The sequence below is a fragment of the Bufo gargarizans genome, chromosome 6 (genome assembly GCF_014858855.1).
Source record: "Bufo gargarizans isolate SCDJY-AF-19 chromosome 6, ASM1485885v1, whole genome shotgun sequence".
In the NCBI taxonomy this organism is placed as follows: Eukaryota; Metazoa; Chordata; class Amphibia; order Anura; family Bufonidae; genus Bufo; species Bufo gargarizans.
The window spans coordinates 308,302,210-308,323,020 of record NC_058085.1 but is presented as its reverse complement, the minus strand read 5'-3'; the positions used below and the strand labels follow the sequence as shown (position 1 = coordinate 308,323,020).

General features: G+C 46.3%; 1 protein-coding gene across 2 annotated transcripts in view; it reads right to left on the bottom strand.

Annotated features, from left to right (window-relative positions):
- Window positions 1-20,314, bottom strand: part of STAMBPL1 (STAM binding protein like 1) — a 92,160-nt gene extending 71,846 nt beyond the window's left edge. Inside the window, exons 1-2 of one of the 2 annotated variants that reach the window (XM_044297032.1) lie at window positions 20,127-20,314; window positions 19,954-20,035 (exon numbers count right to left, since the gene is read on the bottom strand). The gene's annotated coding sequence lies outside the window, so the exon portion shown is untranslated. Of the gene's footprint in view, window positions 1-19,953 lie in introns of both variants that reach the window. The other variant, XM_044297033.1, reaches the window with a different exon arrangement.
- Window positions 20,315-20,811: the final 497 nt, after the last annotated feature.

Below are 20,811 nucleotides of genomic sequence, written 5' to 3'. Positions count from 1 at the left end.
TTTAGTTTCACACACATTTCTCCGCCATTACAGACTCTCACGCATCACTTCGCCGTTCAGTTTCACACACATTTCTCCACCATTACAGACTCTCACGCATTACTTCGCCGTTTAGTTTCCCACACTTTTCTCCGCCATTACAGACTCTCACGCATTACCTCGCCGTTTTAGTTACACACAATTCTCCGCCATTACAGACTCTCACGCATTACTTCGCCATTTTAGGCTACACACAATTCTCCGCCATTACAGACTCTCACGCATTACTTCGCCGTTTAGGCTACACACAATTCTCCGCCATTACAGACTCTCACGCATTACTTCGCCGTTTAGGCTACACACAATTCTCCGCCATTACAGACTCTCACGCATTACTGCGCCGTTTAGTTTTACACACATTTCTCCGCCATTATAGACTCTCATGCATTACTTCGTCATTTAGGTCACACTTATAACTCCGCCATTAGAGTCTCACGCATCACTTCGCCGTTGGTTTCACACAATAACTCTGCCATTAGAGACTCTCTCGCATCACTTCGCCGTTGGTTTCACACAATAACTCCGCCATTAGAGTCTCTCACATATGACTCCGCCATTAGAGTTTTCTCACGTATGGCTTCTCCGTTTTAGTGTCACACACATGACTCCGCATTAGTCTCACGCATGGCTTCTCCGTTCAGTGTTACATACATAACTCCGCCATTAGAGTCTCTCACGCATCACTTTGCCGTGTTAGGTTACACATATGACTCTGCCATTAGTCTCACGCATGGCTTCTCCGTTGATGTCACACATATGGCTTCGCCAGTAGAATCTCTCACGCACGGCTCTGCCATTAGAGTCTCTCACGCATGGCTTCTCCGCATTTACACATATGGCTCCGCCATTAGTCTCTCACGCATGGCTCCGCCATTAAAGTCTCTCACGCATGGCTTCTCCGTATTAATTTCACACACATGACCCCGCCATTAGAGCCTCTCACGCATGGCTTCTCCGTATTATTTTTACACTAATGGCTCCGCCATTAGCGTCTCTCACGCATGGCTTCTCCGTATTAATGTTCATACATATGGCTCCGCCATTAGAGTCTCACGCATGGCTTCTCCGCATATATCTCATACACATGACCCCGCCATTAGAGTCTCTCACGCATGGCTCCGCCATTAGAGTCTCTCACGCATGGCTTCTCCGTATTAATTTCACACACACGACCCCGCCATTAGAGTCTCTCACGCATGGCTTCGCCATTAGAGTCTCTCACGCATGGCTTCTCCTTGTTATTTTACACACACGACCCCGCCGTTAGAGTCTCTCACGCATGGCTCCGCCATTAGAGTCTCGCACGCATGGCTTCTCCGTATTCAATTTCACACACACGACCCCGCCATTAGATTCTCTCGCGCATGGCTCCGCCATTAGAGTCTCTCACGCATGGCTTCTCTGTCAACTTTCACACATATGGCTCCGCCATTAGAGTCTCACGTATCGCTTCCCCATTCAAATTCCACACACATAACTCCGCCAGTCGAGGCCGGCTGCGTGGTCCCACAACCAGCAGGTTCCATGTCTTTTCTGCCTTCAGACCCGCTCGCATGGCTCGGTCATCTGTGGCTTGCAATACAATTATCTTGTGGTGACTCGCACGCGTGGCTTGCGCCATTAGAGTCTCTCTCACGTTATCATTTTCTCTGACTTTTAATTTCTAGGTTGTCAGATTCCTCCTGGAGCATAACATCACGCCCACTTTTGTCATGTCTTCTCTTCTGGGGTTTGCTTCTTTTTGCCACCTTAAACTCAAATGTCATACAACGCCATCATACTCTATCTCACTGGCATTTTACACCACATGCTAATCTTACACCCTAATAACATCAGTTGCGTGGCCTCTCACCAAATCAAAACCATACTCAGAGGTATTCAGAAAACGGAACCCGCGCGTCCAGCCCAGAGGCTACCCGTTAACAATCATATTTTCAAGGCATTATCCCAATTACTAGACGCCAAGCCTTCTGAAGCAGATACCAACTCCTTCCCAAACAGCAATTTACTTGGCCTTCTACGGTTCCTGAGGCCCGGGGAATTCACTACAACCTACACGACCCAAGCCACACCTTGTCTTCTTGTCTCCCACTTGGCAAGACACATGGATCATTACGTCCTGACCTTACCTCACTCCAAGAGTAGTCAGCACTTACCCGTCAACATTCATATCACCCCACGCACAACAGAGGGTGTCCAGTCAGGGTTCTGGATGCTTACAGACAACGTCACAAGTTTCTACCCTCTCAACCGCTACTTCACTACATGGTTCGGTACTCACCACCACCACCTTCAGGACCCATGTCAGGTCACCCCTCACACAACTGGGCCTCAACGCAGCCAACTACTCAGGGCACTCCTTTCGCTTTGGAGCCGCGTCCACGGCCTCCAGTGCAAACGCCCCGACTCATGTCATCAGGAATTGGGGCGATGGAAGTCATCCGCTTACTCGCGATACATTCCCAATCCAACACAAGAGTTAAGAGATACTTTCCAAAACATGTCGGGTTGAGCTATTCATGTATATTTGACTACAATAACTGGTTATTTCATTTTTGCCCTCTTCTTTCTCAGGCCTACCTCATCCTCGGTTTCGGCACACCACAACCGACTACGCTTATTCCCTGATTTCCTAGGGTTCTTCACTGTACTACCGTAAGCGCCTCACACAAGTGTGAAGGCAGTTTGCCTGGATTTGTGGGAGGGGCTGAGGTCCGCCTCCAGCCTATTTAGGGCACCCCCTTTACCTGGCTCCTGCACCGTCCGAGGTCTGAGCTTTGACCCTCCCACCACTCCACTCATTTACAACTCATTTCTTTCATATCTCTATCCTTGGGTGGGCCCTCTTCTTTCTCAGGCCTACCTCATCCTCGGTTTCGGCACACCACAACCGACTACGCTTATTCCCTGATTTCCTAGGGTTCTTCACTGTACTACCGTAAGCGCCTCACACAAATATATATATATGAATCGGCAGCTCAGGATGACCAGCACTATAGATCGCTGTAATCAGAAGAAATGTCTGTAAAAGTAACCAAAATGATGATGTTATGAAACATCTATATGTAAATGTAACAAAAATCATGATATTTTAAAATATTTCATTTTAAACATTTTAGAAATGAATAAAATATCTTTATTATTAGGACAGAGCCATTGATTGACATCAAGTTGATACGTAGAGGATACGTGTCTGACCTAAGGGACTCCCATTGATCACAAAAATGAGATGCTGGAGTCTCCACAGTGAATGGAGCAGAGGTCACGCATGTACACTGCCACTCCATTCAACTCTATAGGACTGCGGAGATAGACGGGCACTGCACTTGACTTCTTTTCGGCAGTCCCACTGAGTTGAACGGAGCACGCAGGATCATCGCTCCATGAACTTCTGTGTCTCCGACACTTCATTCTGCTGATCGATTGGGGTCCTAGATGTCGTAACCCCTACTGATCAGCTGCTTATCCCTATCCTGTTGATATCCTGGGATATGTTCTTATGGTGCGACAACCTTTTTAAGGATGCCAGATAGACTAAGTGGTCTTATAAGGCAGGCTGCATGACTCTGTCATGGTCTGATCCTAGTGTAAGACCTATTTGTAAGGAGTCGTAATTCAGCTGTTAAAGGGGTTGTCTCACCTCAGCAAATGGCATTTATCATGTAGACAAAGATAAAGGGGTGGTGCAGCCTGGTTGTATTGATGACCTATCCACAGGTTAAGTCATCAGTATCTGATTGGCGGGGACCAACACCCAACACCCCCGTCGATCAACTGATTGATGAGGAGGCGGCTCTCCATGTGAGCACCACTTCCTCTTCATTACACTGCCCATCATCTCAGAAGTGCAGCGTAATTACAAGTACTCACTCTATTTACTTAAAAGGAGTGCGTACTTGTAATTACACCACACCACCACTAGAGGGGAGAGGACGTGCAGACGACTCTGATGGCCAGGACTGTGGGAGTGCATAGGCCGATGCTTCCTATAGTGTGCAAGCATGACCACCGCTGATGAATTGCACTGTGGTCATAACCACTGAAACGAGCAGTGTATAATGTGATGGAAAAATGAATCCAACCAGCAAAGGAGGCAATATGGACAATCGCAATACATTAGTTAGTGCCTTGTATTAACTTTCTCTACATGATGTATGCCATTTGCTGAAGTGAGACAACCCCTTTAATCAATTTCCCCATATATTTTGACATGTAATAGATATATCCTTATAGGAAATATGGTCATTAAATGGGTTGTTCAGCAAAATTAAAAAGTTGTTTCAATCATTTAGAAATTGATTAAACTTATTGATGAATTTTTATTACAATAGCTGTGTCTCAATTCCAGGTAGGCCCCCCCCCCCCATCCCCCATAGTGTCAACATATGACTAGTGACATACCATACCATACCCTGCCTCTGTATCAGCTGTAACAGAGAGGCTGGCTTAGCTACTGAAGTGAGCCACCCTTTAAGAACATAACCAGTCACCTGCCATCTCTGTGGGGGATGGGGAGGCTCCCTTTCTGTCCTGGAACAAATCTGGAAGTGGAGCGGATCCGGGCCAATATCGGAAGATCAGCACAGCTATCATACTAAAAGTATATCAGTCATTTTAAAAACATTGAAACAGCCCCTTTAAGGGTTTCTTCCAGGACTTTAACATTGATGGCTAATCCTATTGGTTTGACCAATGGGGCCCAGCTGTGTTCAGCAGAGTTTTTCATTGATTCCCCAGGCACCTTGGCTATTCTGTACAGCTCAGCATAGATACTGTGTAACGTACGCCGCAAAAGACAAAGATAGCAGCTCCTAACAAAGAGACAAATATACACAGTAAGTACAAGTCAGAAGTCCGTAATACTCTTCAGGTACTATAATTGTAGACTTCTTGTCAAATATATTGTCACCCATTGCTTCAAGAATGAGATATATTCTAAACAACCTGTTCCCTGTGCCATATGCAAAATATGGACTACACTAAATGACCTATATTCTGCTAATATTCTCCCAATTTTACTCACTTATATAGCACTGGCATATTCTTTACAGACATTATCATCACTTGCTGTCTCTAATGGGGTCCACAATCTAAGGTCCCTATCAGTATGTCTTTCGAGTGTGGGAGGAACCCGGAGAACCCGGAGGAAACCCATGCAAACATGGGGAGAACATACAAACTCCATGCAGATGTTGTCCATGGTCATATTTGATCCTAGGACCCCTGCGTTGCAAGGCACCAATGCTAATCACAGAGCCACAGTACTGGTCACGTATCTCTCTAGTTCATGAAGGGGACAATCCGGGTGACTGAAGTTTTGTATATCTGGAAACGTTGGTGACGATCTAATATAAGTCACTTCAAAGTACAGTCAGAACAGGTTTAGCAGCATGTATGTACAACCTAAAGAATTCTTCTACAATTCTACAATGCCTAGGGCTCACCAGTAAAATTCATTCTGGGTGCTCACTGCACAGATACATGCAAATAGTACCTGCTCACACAGCAGCAAGATACTACAAGATGATTGACTATGGGGGTCCCTGCAGCGACTTCAAGAAGGCGGGCCCATGGAAAAAGAGAGAACAGGCTGGACTTCCACTGTACCTACAAGTCACCTCAGCCACCTAGTGCATCTATAATAATCAACTGATCAGCTTGTTACATATTGCCCTATAAGATGTACCTAGGTTTTAGAGCAGGAAAATAAGAAAATAAATATTTTTCGACCTCAGATCAGGCCACCAATGTTAATAAGACCCGCAATCAGACCTCAGCTAAGACTCCCAATCTTAATAAGCCCCCATTCAGACCTCAATGTTAATGACCCCCATTCAGACCTCAGATCAGGGACCTAATGTGAATAGGACCCCCATTCAGACCTCAGATCAGACCCCCAAATGTGAATGACCTTCAATCACACCTCAGATCAGACCACCAATGTGAATGACCCCCATTCAGACCTCAGATCAGACCCCCAATGTGAATGACCCCCATTCAGACCGCTGTTTAGAGCTCCATGCTCAAAGCTCAACTTACCTCTCCTGCTCTTGACGCTGCAAATGATCCTAATATCCAGCACTCTTCTTGGTCTTTCTGTAGTTCTGTGAACTGATGTAGCACAGCGTGAGATTACAGAGCACCGACATCCTCAAGCTGTGCGCAGGTCACAGTACAGTGTGCGGAGCCCTGCAGGAGAAGACCAGGAAGCGGTGAGTACATAGCTAGCACAAGGAGCGCTGCATTCACCGCTCCCTGGTCCTGCTGTACTAATGAGCACTTCCACAAGAGCTCATTAGTAATCACTTCCTAAGATGTATGGACATTTCCCCCCGGGGGAAAAAGTGCGTCTTATAGGGTTTAAGATACAGTAATCTACCCAGATTTGTACATGTACATAAGCTGGTTCAGATGTTGTATATCTATAAGTGGTACAGTCACTCTACTGTGCCATGTGCCACTTGTGTAGGGGGTGGGGGGACTAGGGGCCCTCCTTGCTCAGGGGCCAACCTTTACCCTTGTAAGCCAGTCCAACACAGAGCTTTGGTAAAATTAAATACTTTATAAAGAAACTCCCCAACATACAGTTATCTGAACTGCTGGTGGGTCTAAGTGTGTCCATACACCTTTAATAAATGCCAGCTGAATGCTAGGAAGAATATCAGGGTCGGGTGTGGAAATTCAAATCACTCAATCATTTTCTCACCCGATATCATCTGTTCAGTAGAGTCAGTAGTTCCTCGCCACATACTCATTAGACTGTCAGCTGGTTGCATCAGAAATCGCAGGTTAGGAAGAAAACTAACTTGTGTGTATGGGGCCTTTAGAGTGATATATATTAGCTTCATGTAAAAAAAACTTTACATTTCACCTGTTGAGTATTAGCAGAAAACAATGTCACTGTCATCAAATATACACTAAGCAAATACTGATTACAGATGTAACCTAAACTCAATACTCTGGAAAATCTGGATGGCAAATTTATAGCAACAAAGCTGCTCCTATACACAGGTCAGGAACATGCAAGGAAATAGTGATCTTCACATATAATGTCATTGCTCAACCACAGACGTGAACCTAGCCTTACTCATCTGGGAAGACCTGTTCTTACCACAGGTAGTGATTTCAGGGTTTCAGGGATAGGTGGGACCTACTACTGTATGAGGCTGGGTTCACACCTGAGCGTTTTACAGCGCGTTCAAACGCGCTGTAAAACGCTCAACACATGAAAACCAATGCTTCCCTATGGCCCTGGTTCACACTTGAGCGTTTTACAGTGCGTTTGAACGCGCTGAAAAACGCCCTACGCTCAAAAAAGTTCTTGAACTTCTTTGGAGCGTTTTGTCGCGCGTTCCCGTACATAGACTTTCGGGAACGCCGGTACAATCGCGCATACAGAGCGCTCCTTTCAGAACGCTCAGGTGTGAACCCAGCCTTAGACATTTAAGGCATATGTTGTTTCAGTTCAGGTTAACTTTAAGGAACTGAAATGTCTTTCAATCTTCACATTGGATTGCTTTTATGAAAGGATAGGTTGAGATGACAAGAATGTCAGCTTGGTATGCTGACAGATCCTCTGTAGCCCTCATTAGGAAAAAAATTCCCAATGTCAGTGAGACTCAGAGAAAGGGCGAGCAGAGAGGGTTGGTGTAGGACTATGGTTATACTATATCCTGTTATCATTGTTAGATTCTATTCAATTAGTTTGTAACATCAACGTGTACACAGGGGACCTGGTAACCACTGAAAGGTTTCCCTTAGGACATGGCTAAACAGTAAGGTAAGACAATGTGTCTAACAAATCACTTCTAATGTGTAAAATGTTACACAAGCTACAGATACGTATCACAAGGTGCAGCCTTCTATGTATGTAACGTAAGCCAGTCAGTGAGTTACAATAGTAAACGTATCCGCTGCATATTTCGTTACTGCTCAGGTTGCCCACAAACAAGACATTCTGTAGCTTCTTTGATTAAAATTGAAAGCGTAAATAAATAAATAAATCATGCCACGTTATTCCCCACCCAACACAACTGTCCATTTTTATATTTCATGTAAAATGCAGGTTTAACAGGGTTTTTAGAGACTATAAAAAATTTGTCCGGAGGGAGAAAAATCTATTTAAATTAGTGTTGATCGAGCATGCTAGTGTTCGGCCGAATACCGCGTGTGCTCGAGCGCGATGCTCGAGTCTCCTCCACGCACATTTGTTGGCTGCTACACAGCCAATAAACGTGCAGGTAAGTACTGCCACTCACTGTAATGCCATAGCCATGTTGGTTACTGGCCTTACCGTGATTGGCTGGCCGGAACGCGTCATCGGGTGCTATAAAGCACCCGATGACACGTGGTTCGGCTCAGTCTTAGTGAGGGAGAGCTGTGCTGTAGAAGGGGCAGATAGTGTAGGGAAGTGAATTACATTTTTTTGTTAGGCAGGGTTGGTGTTAGAGACCCAAAAGTCCTGGCAGCAATATAGGATATTAGCAAAACCTGCGCTAAATTGCATGCAATTGTTAGGAGACCCAAAAGTCCTTTTAAGGACAATTGTTGTATCTGGCAGTAATATATATTTTAGCGCAACCTGCGCTAAATAGCTTGCAATTGTTTGGCCGCTGCAGACAGCAGCATTATCTGCGCTACATCTCCTGTGTAACATGTGCGCAGCCTAAAAATATCTGTGATATCCAGTGTACTTTTTCCGTAAACGGTGTCCGCTGCGGACAGTGACATTACCTGTGCTACATCCCCTGTATAACGTTTGCGCATCCTAAAAATACCGGTGACATCCAGTGTACATTTTCCATAGACGCTGCGGACAGCGACATTATATGCGCTACATCTCCTGTTTAACGTGTGCGCATACTAAAAATATCTGTGACATCTAGTGAATTTTTTCCGTAGACAGTGTCCGCTGTGGACAGTTACACTACCTGCGCTACATCTCCTGTATAACGTTTGCGCATCCCAAATAGCTGTGACATTCCCTGTAATGTTTTATTAGCCGCTGGTGACATTCAGTTTAATTTATTTGCGCATACACTTACAAATAGTGATGGACAAACATCGGCCGGGACGTTTCACGATCAAATGTTCGCGAACCACGCGTTCGTGGCGGGCCCCATTCACTTTAATAGTAGGCGAACCTGAAAAACCTTCAGGTCATATTTGCAGCCCCCAAATACTTACTAGAAGTGCACAAATAGTCCCAAAACATGGACAGTGACATACCAGAGGGGGGATCAATGGCAAAAATTCTCACAAAAAATATGTATTTTAATCAGGGGCAATTTTGAATTCCTCCGAGATCCATGCCTCATTTAATTTTGGAAATGTGAGGTAGCCACACTGTCGTGAGCAAGTTGGGTGTGCTTATCGGTCATGATCCCCCCTGCTGCGCTGAACGTCCTTTCGGACAGGACATTCGACGAGGGGCAAGCCAAGAGTTCCATAGCAAATTGTACCAGCTCTGGCCACAGGTCAAGCCTACACACCCAGTAGTCCAGGGGTTCCTCGCTTCTCAGAGCGTCCACATCGGCCGTTAACCCGATGTAGTCAGACACCTGTTGGTCTAGGCGTTCCCTGAGGCAGGATCCGGAGGGCGGCTCTCGATGGGTTGGCTACAAGAATGATCTCATATCCGAAGTGCTACATCTTCAAACCGCCCTCTTATTGCCGGAGCGGTAGGATTGGTACCTGCACCTGTTTCGCTGTGGGTGTAAATTCCTCTGCCAGCGCCTGCAACAGCAGAATACAGAATGTCTCGCAGCAAGTCCTGGAAATGCTGCATTCTGAAAGCCCTCTGTGATTCTGGTAACATGTACACAATTTTGTGTTTGTACCGGGGGTTTAAATACGTTGCCACCCAGTACTGGTCCTTGCCCTTTATGCTTTTTATACGGGGGTCCCTCTTCAAACACTGGAGGGTTATCAGCGTAATCAACTTTTTATGTTCGAACATTTGACATTAGAGATCTCGGATTAGGCAGCAACAGCGGGGACCACCCTCCTTGGGCTGATCTGGGTAATGTCATCAGACTGCTGGGTGGTGGCCGTTGCTACCTCCTCTTCCTCATCCGATGCCAAGAATGGCTGCGCATCGGTAAGGTCTGAAAATGTATGGGAAAATAATTCCTCTGACTCGAGTGGAGGAACTATGGTGGTGATGGTGGGGATACACACAGCAGATAGTGAGGAGATACAGAGGATGAGGAGGATGCAGAAACGGAAGGCTGAGTGAGCCACTCAACCAACTCTGGTGCATTCTTTGACGTAATCGCACTCACCTTCTCCAACTTCCCACTTAGGCTGCGGCCTGGTGCCCGACCCCTACCACCCCTGTGGAACGGCCTGCTTCTTCATCTGCCTGTCATTTTCAAAATAACCCTGTGCCAAAGTCCCTAGAGAAGAGCAGTATTTGTGAATGCAGGTATATCGCAGGCTTCAATCAGTATTTGGTGGAAGCCAGTATATCGCACCCCTCAATCAGTATTTTGTGGAAGAAGGTATATAGAACCCCTTAATCATTATTTTGTAGAAGCAGGTATATCAAACCCCTCAATCAGTATTTTGTGGAAGCAGGTATATTGCACCCCTCAATCAGTATTTTGTAAAAGCAGGTATATCGCACCCCTCAATCAGTATTTTGTAAAAGCAGGTATATCGCACCCCTCAATCAGTATTTTGTGGAAGCAGGTATATAGAACACCTGAATCAATATTTAGTGGAAGTAGGTATATAGCACCCCTCAATCTTTATTTTGTGGAAGCAGGTATATCGCACCCCTCAATCAGTATTTTGTAGAAGCAGGTATATTGCCCCCCTCAATCAGTATTTTGTAGAGACAGGTATATAGAACCCCTGAATCAATATTTGGTGGAAGCAGGTATATCACACCCCTCAATCAGTATTTTGTGGAAGCAAGTATATCGCAATTCTCAATCAGTATTTTGTAGAAGCAGGTATATCGCACCCCTCAATCAATATTTTGTGGACGCCGGTGTATCGCAGGCCTCAATCAGTATTTTGTGGAAGCAAGTATATCGCAATTCTCAATCAGTATTTTGTAGAAGCAGGTATATCGCACCCATCAATCAGTATTTTGTGGAAACAGGATATAGAACCCCTTAATCAGTATTTTGTGGAAGCAGGTATATCGCACCCCTCAATCAGTATTTTGTAGAAGCAGGTATATTGCCCCCCTCAATCAGTATTTTGTAGAGACAGGTATATAGAACCCCTGAATCAATATTTGGTGGAAGCAGGTATATCACACCCCTCAATCAGTATTTTGTAGAAGCAGGTATATCGCACCCCTCAATCAATATTTTGTGGACGCCGGTGTATCGCAGGCCTCAATCAGTATTTTGTGGAAGCAAGTATATCGCAATTCTCAATCAGTATTTTGTAGAAGCAGGTATATCGCACCCATCAATCAGTATTTTGTGGAAACAGGATATAGAACCCCTGAATCAATATTTGGTGGAAGCAGGTATATCACACCCCTCAATCAGTATTTTGTGAAAGCCGGTGTATTGCAGGCCTCAATCACTATTTGGTGGAAACAGGTATGTAGCACCCATCAATCAGTATTTTGTGGAAGCAGGTATATCAAACCCCTTAAATCAGTATTTTGTAGAAGCAGGTATATTGCGCCCCTCAGTCAGTATTTTGTGGAAACAGGTATATAGAACCCCTGAATCAATATTTGGTACAAGCAGGTATATCGCACCCCTCAATCAGTATTTTGTGGAAACAGGTATATAGAACCCCTGAATCAATATTTGGTACAAGCAGGTATATCGCACCCCTCAATCAGTATTTTGTGGAAGTAGGTATAGCAAACCCCTCAATCAGTTTTTTGGGGGCAACAGGTATATCACCAGTTGCAATTAGTTATTTCAATAGAATTTGTTCCTCTATATAGTTGTGGTATCGCAGCAGAACCGCACACAACACAATTGCACTATAATATACTTTCTATGTTAGAAGGTATATTATAAGTATATCACACCTATCGATAGCACACCTATACCAGTCCTTAAAAGGACTTTTGTGGCCCTATTAGCTAGAGTTTGGTGTCCCTAACAGTCTGTCCCTGCTCCACAAAGCAACCTCTCCCTACACTGGCTGGCTGCCAGATCGGGTTCTTTTATAGGGGGGGGGGGGTCCATGTGCTGAAACGTCTCAATTGGCTGTCTTGTCCCACCTGATGGATGTAGAAGGCTAGCAGTAAGGGATGGGAAAGTGGCCGAGCTGCTGATGGTGCAGGCAGTGGCCCTGGGAGCGGTGAAACTGTTCCTGCTGCCAGAGCACAAGAAACACTCCCAGTGCAGCGTATAGATGTCCATACCCCAGGCCTTAGAATGAAAGCGCAAATACCCAGCCATCCACCCACAGGCCATAGCACTAAATGCGCACCTTTCCAAATTGCTGGCCCTGGAAATATTGCCATTTAGGCTTGTGGACACTGAGGCTTTCCGTAGCCTGATGGTGGCGGCGGTCCCTCGTTATTCAGTCCCCAGCCGCCACTATTTTTACTGGTGTGCCGTCCCCGCCTTACACCAGCATGTGTCCTGTAACATCACCCATGCCCTGACCAACACAGTTATCGGGAAGGTCCACTTAACGACTGACACATGGACAAGTGCTTGTGGCCAGGGACGCTACATTTCCCTGACGGCACACTGGGTGAACATTGTGGAGGCCAGGAGCGAGTCGTACCCTGGGATGGCACAGGTGCTACCGACGCCAAGGATTGCGGGTCCTACTTCCATCAGGATTTCCGCCACCACCTACATTAGTGCATTAGTGGCTGCAACCCCCCCCCCCCTTCCCCTCTTCTCCTCCTCCACCACTTCCATCTATCTTCAGGATAGATCATCAATATCTGATCACTGGGGATGCGCCACCCCAGCCAATCAGCGTTCTGAGGAGGCCACGGCGCTCCAGTGAGTTCTGCAGCATCCTCACAGCTCTGTCCATCATATAGCGGCTGTGCTTGGTATTGCAGCTCAGCCCCATTCACTTGAATGGGACCGATGAAGATGATGTCACAAGCCTAGGAAGAGGCTGCAGTGGTCAATCGGAGTGACACATACTCTTCAAACAGCTAATCGCTTGGGATGTCAGGAGTTGGGCCTCCACTATCAGATATTGATGATCAATCCCGAGGACAGGCCATCAATATGAAAATCTTGGGAAAACCCCTTTGATATGGACTATAAGGTCCTCCAGTGCAAAGAGACACTACGGGGGTACTTTATCATGAGGGTAATTTCTTAAGTAAGTTTTTGCTTCAGTACTTTGAGACAAATATATCACATGCCGCGCCCTCTGCACTTCCAGGGCGAATGCACACGACCGTATGCTTGGATCGGATGATGAACCATTCATTTCAATGGGGACACAAAAGCGGCGGACATCACACCATTCCACGGCCTCTCAAAAAATGAAAGGACATAGGCTATTCTCGTCCATTTTGTGGACAAGGATAGGACATTTCTACAGAAGTTAAAAAATAAATGGTGGCATGCAAGTGGCCAGAATCTGTGTTTTGCAGATCTGTGATTTTTGGACCGCAAAAAAACTTACCACTGTGTGCAGGAGCACATTATTGACATAGGCAGGCAGTGAAAACATCATCACCTGGTCCTGTCAATCAAAGTGGAGAGGGCGTGGCAGTTACAAGAGAGCAGGGCCTCTAGGTGTAAAGGCAATGCCCCCATGGCTCCTAGAGGCTCATTTGGATATATTAAAACATCATTTTTCTCAGCAATGCGAGGACACAGGAACATGGGACCAACACAGATGCCTTCAGCTGCCAAGAGCACATGTAACAGGTCAGCCAGTGTCATAGCTACAAATCTGCTGACAGATGCCCTTTAAGAACATGCAATCCACTTCACAATACTTAAACTTGGATGTCCAGTCTAATTTAAAGAGGACCTTTCACTACTGTACAAACTAAAAACTAACTAGATCAGTGGGCAGAGCGGCGCCCAGGGGTCCCCTTGCACTTACTAGTATGCCTGGGTGCCGCTCCGTTCGCCCGGTATAGGCTCCGGTGTCTGCGCTCCCTCTGACTGATTTTTTGTAGGAGGCGTGTCCCTTGCTGCACTGCTGGCCAATCACAGCGCACAACTCATAGCCAGGCTATGAGCTGTGCGCTGCGATTGGCCAGCAGTGCAGCAAGGGACACGCCTCCTACAAAAAAATCAGTCAGAGGGAGCGCAGACACCGGAGCCTATACCGGGCGAACGGAGCGGCGCCCAGGCATACTAGTAAGTGCAGGGGGACCCCTGGGCGCCGCTCTGCCCACTGATCTAGTTAGTTTTTAGTTTGTACAGTAGTGAAAGGTTCTCTTTAAGTAAGATTCATTTTACCATGAAAACTTCTACAACTTTATAGTATACAATGGGACAAAAGGTGTCAGAATACTTACTGTAAATCAACAATTTTGAAAATTGGCTATAGAAGGACAAAGGGGAGTCGTAGGAAGTGCTAAAATTTGAAAATGATATGTACCATATGCGTCACGTGCCACAAGTCAGAAGATCAAGTGCATCAATTGGATAATGAAGGTATGTAACTGATAAATCCCCAAATGTTACGTACCATTTGCTAAATCTCTGCTTGTTGTCAGATAACTGAAACATTTTGTTCACGAGAGAGGCTGAAACCTGACCTGTTTTTGTCTCAAAACAACTACAAAGTTTCAGGTTTAGACAATTCTCATTTTATGTACTGTACATCCAGAAGCTGAAGACATCTGAGGATTTGATACAATGGTGGAAAGCAGACTGGGAGCTTCAAGTGGCCCTGGAAAAAATCTAAAATTGACCCCATGATGTATATGGGTCCAAATTGACAGAAGCAGGGGCAACAAAAGTAGGAAGGGACAACAGAAGTAAGCGGGGCCAGCGATACTATACTGCAGAACAAAATACTGTCCCAGCAGAAACAAATAGAGCGCAGTACAAAATACTGCCTCAGCAGAACCAAATAACACACTGCTGAACAAAATACTACCGCCCACCACAGTATGAAACTGTATCATCGCCCTGAGGATGGCAATACAGGTGAATTCAGAAGGGCTCCTATGACCTCTGGCCAGGTCCTACATTAATTGATGCCGAGAGCATCAGATCTTGATGTTCCTGGGGTGCATTGGCTCACTGGGAAATTTCCCTATAGGTTTGGGCTGTGAGTGCAATAAATCTTCCCCTAAGTGTCCAGGCTGAGTGGTCCTCTGTGGGGTGAACACCTAAGACATCAGGCTGAGGCTCTTACCTACACTAATACAAATATGTACTTCCTTACCCTTCCTAGAAGACTTGACAGTCCGTATTGTACGGTCACTGTACAGTAAATACAATGGTTGAATTTTATGGTTTTCTAACCATAATGTGTCTTACGTGAGGTAGGGGGTAATAGAACTCCTTAAAGAGACCAGCTGTGTATGGAGACATTGACAATGCTCCATGGGAAAAAAGTATGGAAAGGGGTATCTCCCAGGGAAAGGGAACCATCTCTCTAGCGCCACCTTTTGGAAGTGGATCCCCATGAATCAAAGTCCAGTTTATTACCTGACAATAGAACAGGTCATAACCCACTGATCAGCTATCTTGGGTCTGCTCGACGACACCAGTCTTTGTAATATCCTTTTCTGTCAGCTGTAACTCTAGTAAATCACCTGTAATTCAGTGCCATGCCGTGCGGGTATTATATCGCTGGGCGGGCCTTTATACATCAAACACTGGCAGCCTATACCATAATAGACTAGCATCTGGAATTTCATATCATGGGAAATGGCTTCACCACGTGCCTGCTGATGAGTACATAGCTTGATCTAGCAATGCAGTTTTCATTAACAGTTCGGGTCACCCAGGTCACAAGGACAGCGAGGTGTCAGCTCTCACCCCGTCAGCCTCCGTGTTCCTCTAGAGGCAACGAACAATTAAAAGGAAGTCTGGCAACATTTTTGCAGGTCAGCTCAGACTTATTAAGCCATTAATGACTATTACAGATTAACCCAATGGTATCTCACATGAATGTAAGTATTAGTAGATCGGCAAATATTTTAATTAAAAAAATAGATTCATGTTTGACAATTCCCACTATGGCATCATTTTACTACTTCATTAACTCTATTACATCCTGTTACATTCTATCCCTATGGCCAATCTCAGGCCGCTGTCTTATAGTTTTATTTCAGTGTTATTGTTTGGGTCAATAACAGGGGCGTACATAGAAATCACTGGGCCCCATAGCAAGCATCTGAATTGGGCCCCCTAACCCCGCCCATTACCCACCCCTGGCCCGTCCCACCTCCTGTCCTGGCTCCTCCCATGCCACACCCCCATTAAAGAATCCCTAATGCCCCCCAAAATGCCCGGGGGGAGGAGTAGGAGAGCACACTGTCCACTATGAGCCCCCCAAACCCTTAATGCCCCCCAAAATGCTCAGGACAGTGTGCTTTCCTTCTACTCATCTCCCCCCTGGGCATTTTGCTGTAATGGGGGCATTAGGGGTTGGGAGGCAGGAGGCTCATAGAGGACTCAGGGGGGGGCGGAGAGACTCAGAACAGTGTGCTTGTCTCCTACTCCTCCTTCCCCCTGGGCATTTTGGGGTAATGGGGGCATAAGGGGGGCTCATAGAGGATTCAGGGGGGGGGGGAGGCTCATACAGGACAGAGTAGGAGGAAAGCAGACTGTCCTCTATGAGCCCCCAAACCCTTAATGCCCCCCAAAATGCTCAGGACAGTGTGCTTTCCTTCTACTCCTCTCCCCCTGGCATTTTGGGGGGCATTAGGAGTTGGGGGCTCATAGAGGACTCAGGGGAGGGGGCTCATAGAGGACAGTGTGCTTTCCTCCTACAGTGCCTGGAGTGGACAGATAGAAAGGGAAGGAGGCGGAGCGGAGCCAGAGGAGACCCCCAAACATAGAGGGGCCCCCCCCCCCCAGACTGTGACTTACTTCTTCAGGCCAGCCAGCCAGGGACACGGACGGTGCACACTGCTCAGTCACCCTCCTCAAGTCACTTCAGATTCAGAATCTTCCGTACTTCCTCCCTCTCCTTCTGGCTCAGTCAGCACTCAGCTCGTCTCTCCTCAGCTCAGGGGGCAGGGCAGGCACTGACTCTGGTGGGGTGACAGCCGTCGCCGTCGGCGAATTTCGAGTCGATTCTCCCGCCCGCCCCCTTGCGCCGCCCACTGGCCAATCAGCAGTTGCCTCAACAGAGAGTTGCCTTGTGCTGATTGGCCAGCGGCTCGAGCGCCGGGTCAGGAGGAGGGTCAGGTCACGTCTGAGACAGTCTCAGGTCAAGGGGGGGCCCGGGGGGGTGTCTGTACTCTGTGCAGAAGATAAGATGAGTTGAGAAAAGCAGCCGGATAGATCTACAGGCAGGACGGTGGCTCAGTGGTTAGCGCTGGGGTCAGAGGTTCCAATCCAACCAAGGACAACATCTGCATGGAGTTTGTATGTTCTCCCCGTGTTTGCGTGGGTTTCCTCCGGGTTCTCCGGTTTCCTCCCACACTCCAAAGACATACTGATAGGGACCTTAGATTGTGAGCCCCATTGGAGACAGCTTGATGTCCCCAGCTTGAGGAGGAAAGGTGAATCTATGTATATGCATAGGAAAATCAATGCCAGTGAGCAGTTCATAAAGCCTGTGAGAAATTATTACTGTCTCCTTTCAACATCTCCATAACCTGAGATCAGTGTTGAGTTGTACCATAGAATATATTAAAAAGTTACACAATGTATAGCGCAGAAATTCCCAAAAAGTACCAAATGGAAAATGGGTGTAATTTTACGTATACACAGTGCATCATCCTGTCATTACCATAAAAAGGACATCAAAGGTTTCACTTTCTTTATAAGAGGCTGGGGCTACATGGCGACAGCAAGCCACAGAAAAGTTGTGCAGCTGAAGACACTTTGTCGACTTGCCTGCAAGTTACGAGACTATTTCAGAGCTGTGATTTGGCTGTTACTTGAGGTTTTTGGTGTGCATTTGATTGGGTTTTGCACTATAAAGGGTGAAATCCGCACACAAAAAAATGCACAAACAGTGGACATGCTCCAGATTTTAAAATCTGCACGACAGGTCGATAGGACGATTTCCGCATGGAAGATAAAAGCAAAGTGTACATGAGATTTGTTTAATCCAATACACTTTGCTGGTACTGTATTAGGCCTCATGCACACGGCCGTGTGCACTCCGCATCACGGATGTAGACCCATTCACTTGAATGGGTCCGCAATCACGGAGATGCGTAACGGAAGCACGGATCGGAACCCCACCGAAGCACTACAGAGTTTTTTTGCGGTGCGGACGGATCACTGACCCATTCAAGTTGAATAGGTCTGGATCTGTCCCAGCCACCGCACAGACGTTGCCCGTGCATTGGGGACTGCAAATTTCGGTCCCCAATGCACGGAATGGATGCACAACAGTCCTGTGCATGCGCCCTTACACTGCATTTTTTCTGCACAAGAATCCGTACGTAATCCACAACGTGTGCAGGTAGTTTAAGGGTGCTTACACATGCAGGAGATTTTGTTGCAGAATATTTTCCATTCACCTGAATGAGGCTTGCAGAAATCAATGTGCTTCCTGCCCAAACAATCCCATTCAGATTAATAGAAAAGATTTTCAGTAGAGGTAGTTTCTGCAACAAAATCTGCTTGGCATGAAGGCACCCTAGTCTACTCTGTTTACCTGTAGGACCGTCACCTAGTTGTCTACTATGTTTACCTGTAGAACCCATCACCTAGTCATCTACTCTGTTTACCTGTAGGACCTCTTCATCTACCCTGTTTACCTGTAGGACCTAGTTGTCTACTATGTTTAACTGTAGAACCTAGTTGTCTACTATGTTTACCTGTAGAACCCGTCACCTAGTCATCTACTCTGTTTACCTGTGGGACCTAGTCATCTATTCTGGTTACCTGTAGGACCTAGTCATCTATTCTGTTTACCTGTGGGACCCCTAGTCATCTATTCTGTTTACCTGTAGAACCCGTCACCTAGTCATCTACTCTGTTTACCTGTAGGACCTAGTCATCTATTCTGGTTACCTGTAGGACCTAGTCATCTACTCTGTTTACCTTGCCACATAAAAGATGTAAAAACGGGGCCCAGGAGAACTGGTCTGTGGTGGTGGGGAAGGTTAGGGAGAGGGGTTTTTGAAGGTTAGAATGTCTTTCCATTTCTATGCACATCACTGTATACTGTAGAGCCGTCTCCATGCATGTGGTGCAAACAAACAAACCCTCTTCCTAATTTTCACATCTATAAAAGTGTTAAGTGAAAGTCCCCTTTAATTAATTGTCCTTACCAATGTCACCACTGACAGAGAACAGAAAGAGGACCTTGCGGCACCAGATTAGTTTCATACAGAAAATGTCCCCTGACAACTACGTAGACATCAAGAGCTTTCAGCATACCACCTACAGTACTTGACTTATCTTCACGAGTTTCAGCACCAGATGTAAAATGTAAAGCCCCCCCCCCCCCCCCTCATCTTCTCACCACTGAGGAAGGACACAGATGGTGCCTTTAAACCCGTACTTAGACTGTAAGCTCTAAGGATACGGCCACACTGTCAGGGTCCCTGGATGCAGTTTTGGAACCCAAAATCAAGAGACATGACATCTGTCCTTTATACTTTCTCTCCTTTTATGATCCACTCCTGATTTTGTCTTCCAAAGCTGCATCAGGAAACCTTACCGTGCGGCCGTACTCTACGAGACAGGGTCTTGTTCCCTTCCTTCTTCCATTTCCACAATATTTGTCGCTTTCTATCTACGCAGGCTGGTGATACAGAAATAGATTCTTAATACATAGGAAACAAATCGTCTGCGCCTTCAGGCTCATTCTTCAATTTATCATAAAGATAATCCAGTGACTTACCAACACCGCAGCCCCCGGTGCAGCCCTCGCTTCTCATCAGCCTCTTTGCTTTTCTGGCTTTTGCTGGAAAGAACTGCAGCTCCTGGCGTTTTGTAATAGAACAAAATGAGATGACAGCAGCCTGGTGGTGTGTCCCCACCTCTCTCCTGCCCCCTATATGATGGCTTGTTTACCAGATGTTGCTTTCATGTGCACGTTGTGACAATGCTGGACCAGTAATGTGCACCTGGCTCAGAGAGCGGGGTCTCTACAGCAAGGATATGAGACTGTGATGGGATATGGGAGAGAAGGGCTGAGCTCCTAGTCCTGAGGATCATGCAACCTGGGGTTGATGATTAGTGAGCAGCATGGGGAGGAAAGCCTCTCCCCGCCTCTCCAGGAAGCACAATGTCTGCAGCTGCTTATTGCTGGCCTCATGTGGCATTATTAATAGGAGCCATGAGGAATGCATCACTCACACTTCCTCCCAGCATCACAGGACTAACACAGCTTCACTGTCATCTTTGGAGGCTTTGCGTATGTAGAAGACTGTGGCCATGATGGCTTCTAAATACAAGGGAAGGGGGGATTTATCAATACGGTGTCATTGGGGTTATGCAAAACAGATGAATTAAAAATAACCTATTGATTACATTTCAGCTGGCTCATGATAGTCCTGTTAGAAAACTGCTGGAAACTCTGTGCCACACCTGACCTTTAAGGGTACATTCACACACGGCAGATTGGTTGCAAACATTTCTGCGACTGTCTAGGGGCTCGTAGAAATCCACTTGTGCGCGGAGGAATGGAGCTGATTTTCAGTTGCAGAAATCTCTACAATAAATCTGCCGTGTGTGAATTAATTTTAAGGGCTCATGC